Below are 12,721 nucleotides of genomic sequence, written 5' to 3' on the forward strand. Positions count from 1 at the left end.
TGGACCAGTCTGTTGTAACTGGGAGGTTGCATCGCTCACAGTGCCTTAATCCCACATGCAGTGTTTTAAAGAGGCATCCTTCCTGATCTTGTATAAACCTCTTCCCTGTTTGTGATCATCAGCAAAGCATACTTCTCTGTCTCACGCACACACTCAAACAGCTTATTATGTTAGAGCTCGGTCTTCCTGGTGGCCCAATGCAGATGATGGGTTTCTTTCTCCCTCCCTTGTCTGCAGTGCCCCTGATGTCTCTTGTTTCTTCTGCTTTCACCTCCTCCTGATGCAGTAGAATAGTAAGGATCGCCTGCCAGCTCTGTCCCTTCTGTCTCTTATCTGCAGACCTCACAAAAGAGGGAGGAGGGTTTCTGTAGAAGGTGGCGGGGGGGGGGAGTAAAGGAACACTGCAGCTCACATGTAGGCAGCAGGGAAGGCAGGCGCAGAGCTGGCTACATTAGAATTGAAGAAAAGTGCTATGATTAAACCTTTGGAAACGCCCATTCTTTCGTGACGTCACGCGTGCCTGCCCCCTTCTCCCTCCTTGTCTTTTCCTTGTTACCTGCGCTGCATCCTAAATGCTGGGTCTGCAGCTATTCTGCATCATCTGAAGAGGTGCTCTGTGGAGGAGTCACTAAGAGATAACAGCAGTTAATTCCACTCACCCCTAGTTGTGTTAGATATGAAAATGGCCATAATATTTTGTTATTATTTTTCTAATCCCTTGATACTGACCCATTTTCTGGTTAGATAGGAACTAGTAAGAGCTACACTCTCATATGGATCAACACCAGAACATCTAAGGGTTGATTCAACAAGATAATTCATGATATATATTCCAAATATAACTATCTCCTAAACTACCATCATTAGTAGATAAAAAGAATATCCTCTCCTGTCCCTACACTAAACAAAAATATTAAAGCCACTGTACGTGCAAAGAAATAATCTGCTACCCAAAATATCGGTCAGCAGAAAAAAAAATTGAAAGAAAAAAAAGGTAAAATTTGTTTTTTTTTGAATTCTCTTATTTTATTATGTGATGTGAAAATTTTCAGCGGATTAAAAAAATATATTTAACTAAAAAGCACAATATATGACTCAATTCATACATTTGTAAACTATAGAAACGCAAACCAAAAATGAAATAAAAAAAAAACACAAAATGGACGAAAATGCAAGCCCACACATGAACTGATGCTAACATTTGCTTGAGTTGCCAAATGGTTCAAATCATTCAAAGAGTGAGGAGGGGGAAGGGAAGGTAACACAGGATAGTAGACAGATGTCTAGAATGTCGTTTTTGTAGGACATATATTTACTGCAATTTATTGAAATCCCTTCGTTACATTTTGTAAGTTAGATAGTGTAATTCATAAGTAAACTCTCCCATGTCTCTGGGTGCAGGGAACCAGTTTATTAAATAATGAATACTGGGAAAATGTAATACATGTACAGTACATCAACACACTGAAATGAGACAGCCGTGCATGCAATCTTCATTGTTTGCCCTTCCATAAAGACCCCAGCATTGTGTATTTGTATAAGAAGGAAAGCTTGATCACCAGTTAATGAGCAGTGACAATATTTATGTGTATCTAAAACATCTCACAGATACGCAAGTATATTCCATCACTTAGTATGGCAACCATAAAACAGAATTTCTTGGTTGGGTAGATAATGAATTCTTCAAGGTCATACTAAGCAGGTCATTGAGCTACTGGAAGAAATCCTAAGTCACGGTCTATTGCCTTGGCAACTGAGCCAATTTCTCCATGCAGAGATGATCAGATATGACGTACGGCCCCTTGCCATTTATGGATGAGGTCAGTTTGGGGGTCTCAGGTAGTCTTTCCACTGCAGAGAAAATGAACAGGAACATTGATAGATTTAATGCACAAAACCATTTGTTAAGTCTTGATACATTGGTAAATATGCTTTAGTTTTGTTTCCTATAATTATTTTTTTGCTAATATTCACTAGTACTGGTATGCACTTAAACTAACATATTTTATACTGCTATAAAATACTAGTGTACAAGCACACCATAATATAAAGTAATAACCTGCAATATTGGTTCATATAAATGGATTGTCTCTCGCTTACCTGCATACATAAAATCCAATCAGTAAAGCCATCTCACAACAGGGATACCTGTCACTGCTGACAAAACATTGATGCAGATGGTATATAGTTTCCTTGTATCAATAACTGTTTTCTGAGATTATGTCATTCCCATCACCTATATGCTGAGAAACTGGATTATATCCAGAGAGGGCAGAACTAGGGCACTTTCTACACCGGTAAATGGGTCCTCTATTCTTGCACTGTGAGGTCATGGTGCTGTATTCTGGAGTACATGCTGGTACATATTACATTACTTCTTTTTTTATCCTATGATCTATATATTTGCTAGACGTTTCACAAACTTAATGTATACAGCAAGGTCTTTTTCATTTATCAAAAGCAGACCTGTCATCACGGATGATGGGTGAATCTTAATGGAAAGTGAATTCAACGACTTGGTATCTATTATATTAAAGCAACCCTCCCCCATTAAGAAAACTGCTCTTGCTGTGTATCTGCTGGATAAAAATGTGTTCTTGTTTTTAATTCCCGAAGTCTGCTTATTCTGAAATGCACAGAGAAAACAATTTGTGTTACTATTCCATTGACGTTTACATTTTGGCTTTTTCAGGTGATGCAGACTGAAATAATTCAGTTAATTTTGCTATTTAGTACGAATTTGATTTTTTAAGTGGCATTTCGGGCAACGATGCCTATTTTGTTATCACGGTAATGCTGTGCACATATTTGGTGGCTCCAAGGCACTCAGATTGAGATTCTTAGTGGTACTTTAACCCCCCCAAACCACATAGCATAGCTAGAAAGGACCTCAAAGCAAGGTGTACAGAAAGATGAAAAGAAGGACACTAAAGAATGGACAAAGGGCAGTACCAAAAAAAAAACCAGACAGAAAAACATCCAGGATCAGGGAGAGGCTACCCTATTCCAGTGGCACAATTTAAATTCCCACTATTTCTAAAATCACACTAAGTAGTATATCAAACAAAAGGGAAGAAATCCAGGGATAAGGTATACATTGAACTACAATGTAGTAACCTGCTTGCAGACAGGTTTGTTACCAAATATCAGGGTAGCGGTGGCTGTTAATGCCCCATCAATGCTAAATGATAAAAAAAGTGATTTTCTATAAAGAGCAATGTTGATGGAAAATAGTGCAACTATGATAGATGGATGATTGTGCCAATTGGACCAGGGTTACTAGAATATTAGCCTTTGTAGTCCCTTTGAGCGAGCAAAATAGTGAGCATAATGAAAAAACTCCAGACATACACAGGAACGGGTGGATGCACAGCAGAGGAGGGAAATCCTCCTGACATGGGAAATATGATATGTATAGATATATGTATATGTACATATATGAAAATATATGAAAGTTAACGTTCCACATGTTGATATCCCGTAAGCAACAACATGGCAAGCTGTATTAAGCCCTATAATCAGACTATATTCTATTATGTATGTACTTCCAACCATATGTTTCCCTTATGCATTGAATAAGGTTGAGGGTAGGACCTCACAATGTTCATTTTGAAGTTAATTGTTTCATTTTTCTCACTTTGTGAAATCCTGAAAGTAAGGACATGTTTTGGCCATTGAGCACCAAAACACATTCTATCTAATAAATGTCAATAAAAATATATATAGAAAATGCATTGTTAACATGAGCTAATGTTCTAAACAATAACATTTGGGTTTGGGTTACATGCTTTCTACTCTCCTGGTATTGATGGTATTTATTTATTACTTTTGAAATTCTTTAGGTTCCTGGACGTTGCTCATAGCGGTGGCATGTCAACCCTGACATGATTTGTATGATTTAAGACCAAAGTAAGACCATTTGTTTATGCATGCTTGAAATTGTTATACTGAAACTCTGTCTCTCTTTCTCTCTATATATATAGAGAGAGAGAGAGAGAGAGAGCACGAGAGAGATAGATATTGCTATGGGAATAGGCTTAAGAGACAAGCATGTAAGAAGAAAAATAATTCTAACCTAAGAGCAAATAGCTTTAGGCCTTGCCATTTGTCTAACTCTCATTACTGGATGCCATTAAGAAAACGATGAGCCTTGTTGCAATTTGCATATGAAATTCCACCAAAATAATTAAACATAATGAAAAGGTTTTGCTAAATTTGCAAAAGTCTGTAGCTAACCACATAAACTTGAACATGGAAATGGGAAGTAACAACACAGCATGATTGGTCACATCACCTGAGCGAAGTTCCATAATGGCGGCATGAGCACTGGATGCAGGGTGCAAAAAAGTGGCGCCCTCAGGAACAAAACACAATAATAAAGAGAAAAGTGTGAGAAAATTAATGCATATTCATACTCCAACTGATGAACCCACAGAAGGCCGGTTGGTATAAAAATACATTTATTGAAAAAAGTAGTATAAAAACAAAGCCAATGTCTAGCGACATATACCTTGTGATGTTTTACACTAACCCTCCTTGAAAAGGTCAAGATTGTCCTGTATACAGTATACATATACCTGTATACGTACACACTTTCTGTGCACCTCCTCATATATACTATAAAAGAAGCTCGCGTACGCATAATAAACAAAGTAAGATTTATTCACACACTGTGTCTAGGACTTGCTTCCCGTTCGTAGCAGAAGAGTGTGGTCCCCAGACTGGTAAAGTCTCCCCGGGTCGAGCATATACAGAAATAAGCCGAACACTTCAATGAGTTTGTGGTACTTTCATTAGAGTAAACCATATATACTACACAACTGAAATAAATGAATAAATCATTACATGTAAAGATCTGACCATGATACAAGGAAGAACGTGCAAATAAGTGTCTTATGTTAAACCCTGTTTGCTACAGCATATGAGGTTGAGTTCTACTCTTTGGAGTGATACAGCCATTCTACAGTGCTGGGGAATATGATGGCACTATATAAAACAATCATTCATAATAATAGACTTTGCACTTAAATAAAGACTCTAAAGAGGAGACATTAGGAAGGTCTATAACACATGGAGTGTTCTATCCATTAGAGCAGTGTTTCCCGCATTTCAAAGACAGCTGTTATAACTTGGAAGTTAGGTGTAATGTCCCATTTGGTCTGTTTACGTGGAGCTTAGTCATTGATGGCCACACAACGTGGCTAATCCTTTACTGGGCAATTTGGAAACTTTGGGAATCTGGAATACACACAGGAATTATATGATATCAGGGTAGGGGGATCTCGTCTGAAGACAGGGAAATCCAGCATAGATTAAGTACTATGAACAATAGTGTGTTTATATATATAAAGACTCTATAAACCCTCAATATTTATGAACAAACTGAATGATTTGACTGGTTGTGGCTTATTAAAGCAACTATAGTAATATACCATTATTTAAATGTAATTTATATATTACTTGTTCTGCTTTGTAGATCTACCTGACAGATTTTCCAATCAGCAAACGGAGACAAGGCACTTCTTTAAAGAGAACTTTAGCATGCCACAGTTTTTTGAATACATCCCCCCATCTGTTACCAAAGGTCCATTTACCCATGTTGATACATACGAATATATATATATAAGCACATTTCCCTTATGCATTCAAACATATACATGTACAGTACATGCATATACAGTACAATTGCACAATACACAGCTTTTAGTATAAGTAATTTCACAAACAACAACATTATTTATCAATTTTCTGTCCTGCGGTTTACTCCCTACTCCTCATTTGCACCCGTGCTTCCTGGATCAACAAAAACCGGCAATTTAGCAAAGGAGACGAGATAACATAATGTGCTGGAATAATCATGCATATTCAGTAGAAATTAAGTTAAGATCCCTTTCTGTATGGCATAAATCTTAGGCGAGGTTTTAAGTGTTAGATTTTGGAAACATGTTTTTTCAAACCCAAAGAACACTTAGTGGATCCAGTCCCTGATTGTAGCATCTGCCCATATTTAATAGGTTCAGTTATAAGAAATACAGTAACTAATATAACTGAGTTTGTAAGTATAAACAGTATATGTAAAAGGCTGAATGTTTAAACATGTACGCATAAACATTTTTACCAACTAAATTGAACAGAGCTCCAACAAACAAGTAATAGACTCCATGGTGATCATGTTTCTCAAATTCAGATGTCTGATTTGGGCAAGAAAAGTAGCTATTATTTTGCAAATCGTCTACTATAGCCATTAAATGTTGGAGAAAAGTTTTAGCCATATTCATGAATTTCACGTTTATTTTTTAGTAATGCTAATACTAAAATTCCATCTGAGTTTTCTTTGCATAAGAAAAAAACCACATTAACATACCTTTACAGTGTGAAAGTAAGACCAAAGAAAGAACACAGCCATCCACCCAAGATTGTGTTAGTTTAAGTGTTCTTGTTTATTTACAATTTGTTTACTAATTGTTCTCTTAAGGTGAAAATACAATAGAATGAAGGTTTGTTTTAGTACTAAATTATCACAATTTAAAAGTAAAAGTAGAATAAGAATGTTTGCATTTATTATGTACACAATACCTTAAAGCTAGGCAGATGGGCTAATCTATCTATCTATATAAAGCACAATTGCTAACCCAAAAGAGAAAATGAGATAATTAAGACTTTGTTCAACCATCTGCCACTGGATTAATAATGGCCAAATATCAGACCCGTGTAATTGAAAACTCTTTGGATCTGTTTTCAAAGCTTTTAGATCTGTGAGTGTGGAAATTGTTGCCCACTTTGTACCATGTTCTTCCAACACTCAGGACCATGCTGTAGGTTTGCTAGGTCTGATGATTTATATGGTCTTTAAGACCTTCAGGCCAGCATACCTTGGAAGCTCACATCTTCTACATATAATGCGAGCGTGTAAACAAATTCTGACAGAACACAAAAGCAAGCATTCCAAGGTTATAGCAGCAGAGATAAATTATGTTTGGAAAGTTCAGTGGTTTTCCCAAGTAACTTCCCTTGAAACATAGTTTGGATAATTATTGTTTATTATTATTGTTTATTTGGGACATTTAATGGGAGATTTTCTTTAATGTTGGGAGAAAAGACCTCTGTGTTAGGTGTGTGAGTTGTGGTTATGTGAGACATTCGATTTTTGAGGCATGGAGAAGCTGGTGAAGGATGTCTAAGGTAATAATTCTCTAAAAGAATTGTGGTTCAGTAACAGACAACCTCAGTCAAGACAGTAGTTGCTCATTTTGAAATTACTTCAATATATTAGGTTCAAAAGTTCAAGAAACACATTTCTTCCTGAAACACTCATAATTATACCATTAATTTCCACATAAGCATCTTAGTGTCAACATGTTTGTCTAATATACCCATTGGCTCTTCCGCCCATGCCAGCAGGCAGAAGGGTTTGGGATCCTATAGGATTCAGTATGGCCCATTGTTCACTTGCATGATGTAATCCATATTTACATTACAAAAATGTTTTGCTACACCTTGCCAATACATCAACTGAGTGTATGTTGGCATGCTAAACACAGAAACAGAAACTTAAGAGGAGCAATTTCTACTACTCAGACTGTCACTTGGGCACCCTACTCCAAGCATGCACATGACTTGGCTCTGGTGGTGAAAGGGTTCAAATTCTGCCTGGCATAGACCAGAAACAATTATATAAATGCCCCTTAATACCATCCACACTTAATTGCACTGATATAATTAATATCATAAGGCTGCTACCACCAAGACAATTTTAAAAATGGGGTGCGCCTTGGTCCCACAAATTAGACTAAAATCCACAAAATGCTTTAACACATTACATTACATTAATTTATAAAGCTCTGGCAGATTCCGCAGTGCTGTTACAGTCAGAAGAACAATTTAGATACAGTAAGGCTAGGTTTCCACTTGTTTTTTTTTTTGCTAAAACCGCCCATAAAAACGCCAATAGCGCCACCTGGCGTTTTTTTAGTGAAAAAACGTTGCAGCCAGATGTTAGCTCTTCTTCAATAGGAAATCGCAGAATGCCATATCCACTTGGCGTTTTTTGTTCGGCGTTTTTTCAGTCCTCTTTGGCGTTTTTCTGCTTTTTTTGGGCTCTGTGGCAGTTTTTCAAAATCGCAGCATGTTGACACTCTGGCGTTTTTTGCAAGGAAATCTTGGCGTTTTTCTCCAATAGAAGTCTATGGGAGAGAAAAAACGCCATGAAAAAGCCATGTGGGTTTATTGCCTTGGCGTTTTTTATGGCGTTTTTTCCACAGTTACAATGCAGAGGATGGACCCAGTATCTGTGTGTCCTACGAGAAATAGGCTGGAAACAAACAGTTTCACACAAAACAAAGTTCATATTGAATTCTACACCATTTGGAACAAACATGCCATTACAAACAAACATACGCGACGCATCAACTGGATCCTGCGTGCCAAAAGCAACAGCAAACAATTTGCACCATCATTTGGGGCCAATCTTCCTAGAGGAGCAGACATTCGGAATAAAGCACTCCTTACAAACCACAGAAAAGTGACAAAAGGGTCCGCCGGGGTGTTTAAGTAGAACTCTACCAAGTAAATGACATCAGGGGGCAGATACTTGCCATTTATCCTAAACCCTTTTAGCTGGGTGAAACGTCTAACGTGTAAAGGCTGGAAAAACTGCCTAAGGTCAAAAAAAGCAATTTCCACAGAAAGGCTAAAACGCCAGAAAAAACTCCAGAAAAAAACGCCAAAACGCAGGAAAATGCAGTGGCAGTTTTCTTGGCGTTTTTCATCAAGAAAAAAAACGCAGGACAAAAACCCAAGTGGAAACCTAGCCTAACACATACATTAACAAACTGGTGCATAGGAGAAGCAAGTTTACAATCTAGTCGACGATATCAATGCAATTTTAAATTACCAGTAAATTAGTCTAATCGGGTAACATGAGTCTTTACCAGACAAAGGCAGAACTTATTAAAGGAATATTTATTATAAACAAAAAATAGTTACAGTGCATACAAAAACAGATGATAAACAGATTATTTACACCAAACTGATGACAATAAAAAGGAAATTAACAGAAAACCTAGCTACTTACTTGGAGGTTAATGTAACAGTTTTTCTGTCTGTAGGGCTCTGACAAGGAAATATAGCAACTTATTCAAAATTAGATTTTGGCCCCTAGTAAGCACACTAGACATTTTTTTCATTAGATTTATACCTTCTCAGTTCATCTGTATATGCCGGCCCAGAGGTGGTATAGGGAAGAGTAGGGATGGTGTACCTATAGAAACCATAAGTGCCCTACCCCCTGTGTGTTGTCTAACAATACCAGTCCAAACAGAGAATGTAGATTTTCTTTTCTTTCCTGTGCTCACCACAGAGATCATTTTCACATTTATAATTTTTTGTCCATTTTCTGAGGTCCATAGATTTGCCATGCTAGCTTCTTATTACTCAGTACCACAGGCTTCACAATCCCTTCCAAACAGCATAAATTATGCTAGCCATATGGTCACTTAGCATATCAAAAGAATCCACTATGTATGAGGGGATCCAGGCATATGGTGGATTACTTTACATTGAAGCTAGACTTAAAAGCAACTCATTTGTAACATTTCACACCTTGAATAGGGCACTAGTTGGAGTCCAGGTTCAAAAGAGGAAATCTTCACATCACATTCCTATAGAATCAAATTAGCCCCTCTCATTCTGCAATTGACCATATCATCTCCACCAGGTAGCAAATGCATATATGAGAACGACAGGAGAACATTTGAATATTTGAGAATACTGTCCTACAAAACCTCAAGCTAGGTTAACGCTGGCATGGCGGAAATCCTTGAGCTGGTAGAAAACAGGATCACTTTCTATATGTGAAAAATCTTCAAGGAAAAACCTTCATTGACGTATGTGATACAGATGTTGTAGTGTATTTAAATGCATAGTGAAATCTGTAGGTGGAAGCTGCTTTTGTGGGGGTTACCTTGGAAGTAGGCGAAAAAAATGAGGGACTTCCATGGATACCCCTCCTCTTCCTATATATACTTCTGTATCCCAAGCCTCTTCCTCTTTTCTTTGCTGCTCCCTCAGAGATAAGTACTCCCATTTACTTGTGTTATTTGTGGTGTTTGGTCGCTTTGTTTGCTGTGGTGTTCTCCGGTTCACCCCCCCCCCTCTCCCCTCCGTTCGGGGAGGCTGTCCTGCCTTATTGTATGGCTTTTCCCCGTTTTCCGTGTGCGTTTTTCTTACCTTTTACCGTCACCGCTCGGCGTTTCTCCTTTGTCTGCCGCTCTGCCTCGGCATCTGCGGCCTGTTCTTTTAGGTTTTCGCGCATGCGCGATTCTCGCCGGACGCGCGGCGGCCATCTTTGTTTTGGGTAAGTACCCTTTTTCCTCCCTTACCAGGCGTTACGTCGGCCGTTTAGGTTTGCGGCGGCCATTTTCTCACTCACTGCCGCGCAGTTGTTGTCTCCAGTGCTCGGCTGTTCTATTTCCTCGCCATTTTTCGGTAATTTGCTCGGGGTTTTCTCCGTTTTTCACCCTACTGGGCTAGTTTTCCTCGGGTCATGTTCCCCAACAAGTCCATGTCCTCGGCTGAACTGCCAATGGTTTCTAGCCAGCATGTTGCTGGCTCTCATGCTGAGGGTTCAGGCCCACATGATTCTCAGGGGGATGCCCTTACCTCTGAGGAATTCCACACTTTGCTTGATGCTACTATGTCCAAATCAGTCAATCAGGCACTACAATCTGCCATGGGTATTATGTCCTCCAACATCACTCAATCAATTGCCTCTGCTTTTAAAGCCGTGCTGCCATGCTACCTAATCCTGACCTTGCTGGACATGGCACTTCAGAGGTTCTATCCGGGCGTAAGGCCTCCGCTAAATCTCGCCATATTGCGCCTTTGCCCTCCAAAATTAGCAAGACGGACAAGGTACGCCCTGTCACTGAGGACGTGGTTGCACCACGTAAGAGAGCCCACCATCGGGCAAAATCGATGCGTAAGTGGAAAAAGGCAAAGTCTTTTTCCGATTCGTCAGACTCTGAGTCGACTTCTGAGGAGGCATCTGTTTGTTCGGACCAGGCCGAAGCCTCCTCTTGTGAGGATGCTGCTCCTGAGGATGGGGGACTAACTGATCCCGACGTTGCCCAATATGTGGCCTCCAGGGTTCGAAAACCTTTGGATAAAGCGGCTAGAAATAAGCTGCGGGCTGAATGCCCTAGGCCATCTGTGCCAGATGACGCCTGTGCCACTCCTGAGGTTGATCCCAAGATCGCCCAATTTTTGAGCAAGTCGGGCTGGAAGTCTAAGAAGGGTCTGGAATTTTCCCTTAGGAATTGTCAGGATAAGATCCTGGATATCTTGGGCCCGGCTACTAAGGCCTTTGAGGTAGTAGAGTCTGCTCTCTCTGACAATACCCCGGTGGATCTTATGGAGCTGCGTGGATGGCTGCAGCGCATTATTTGCCTCGTTGGCAACGCCAATACAGCGGTGGCTTCGGAGAGGCGCAAGGCGATTTTGCTCAAGATTGAGCCGAAACTAGTCAATATGGCAGTGTCTGAGCCTGGTCCACAGGCAAAAGGTCTACTTTTTGGTGACAATTTTGTCAAGGATCTGGGTTCGTTCGTCCATACGTTTACGGCTCTAGACAAGGCGCAGTCTAATATGCGCAAAGTGTTCCGGGGCAAGGTTTTTGGCGGGGCCAGTAGACAGAGGGGCCGTCTACCGGGCCGTAGTTCCAGGGGGCCATACCACGGTCCTCGAGGCCCCGGTCTCTCAAGATCCCACTTCCAGGAGCACAAGCCGGCGCCTACTCCATTCTTCCCCCAGCGTCAACGGCCCTGGCAAAACAGAGGAGCTCGAGGATCCTACCAAGGCAAGCGGCCTTATGGTAAGTACACAACTAACCTCTTTACCTCCCACGTCTCAGGTCGGCGGCAGACTGCGCTTCTGCTTCGCGGTCTGGAAATCCCTGACAGCGGATCCCTGGGTTCTGGATACAGTGTGGGGCTATCACATCGACTTTATCCAGACCCCGGTCCAATACGTGGTACCCGGGGAGATTCGGTTTTCGGAGACAGACAGATCTCTGGTCTCCAAGGAAGTTCAGGCTCTGTTTACAAAAGGGGCTATATGCCCTATCCCCGACGCCTCGCCGGGGTTCCTGAGCAACCTGTTTTTGGTGGCCAAAAAGGGCGGCGGTGTTCGTCCCGTTATCAACCTTCGCCCGTTGAATGCCTTTGTGTCCTACCAGCATTTCAAGATGGAGGGCATTCACTGTCTGAGAGACTTGTTGCAGGTGGGCGATTGGATGGTCAAGCTCGATCTCCAGGACGCCTATCTGACGGTCCCCATAGCTGCGGAGCATCAGGACTTCCTTCAGTTTCGCTGGGAGTCACAGAAGTGGAAGTTCACGAGCCTGCCATTCGGCCTCTCGTCGGCACCCTGGTGTTTCACCAAGCTTCTGAAGCCGGTGGTGGGCAGGTTGCGAAAAAACGGCGTGCGGCTAATTATTTATTTAGACGATTTGCTCATTATGTCGCAAGACGTTCGTACCCTGAACCTTCACCTGTCATGGACCACGTCCCTCCTGCAGAACCTGGGTTTTCTGCTCAATTGGGAGAAGTCAGATCTTCTTCCCTCCCAATCTATGGAATTCCTGGGATTCCTGATTTCATCCCGGTCCTTTACCCCGGAGGGTGTTAAGTTCGACATTTCCAGACGGACCAAAACGTCTCTTCTT

This window comes from Sceloporus occidentalis, unplaced genomic scaffold (assembly GCF_023333645.1).
Source record: "Sceloporus occidentalis isolate IW3139 unplaced genomic scaffold, rSceOcc1.0.p SCAF_18, whole genome shotgun sequence".
Lineage (NCBI taxonomy): Eukaryota > Metazoa > Chordata > Lepidosauria > Squamata > Phrynosomatidae > Sceloporus > Sceloporus occidentalis.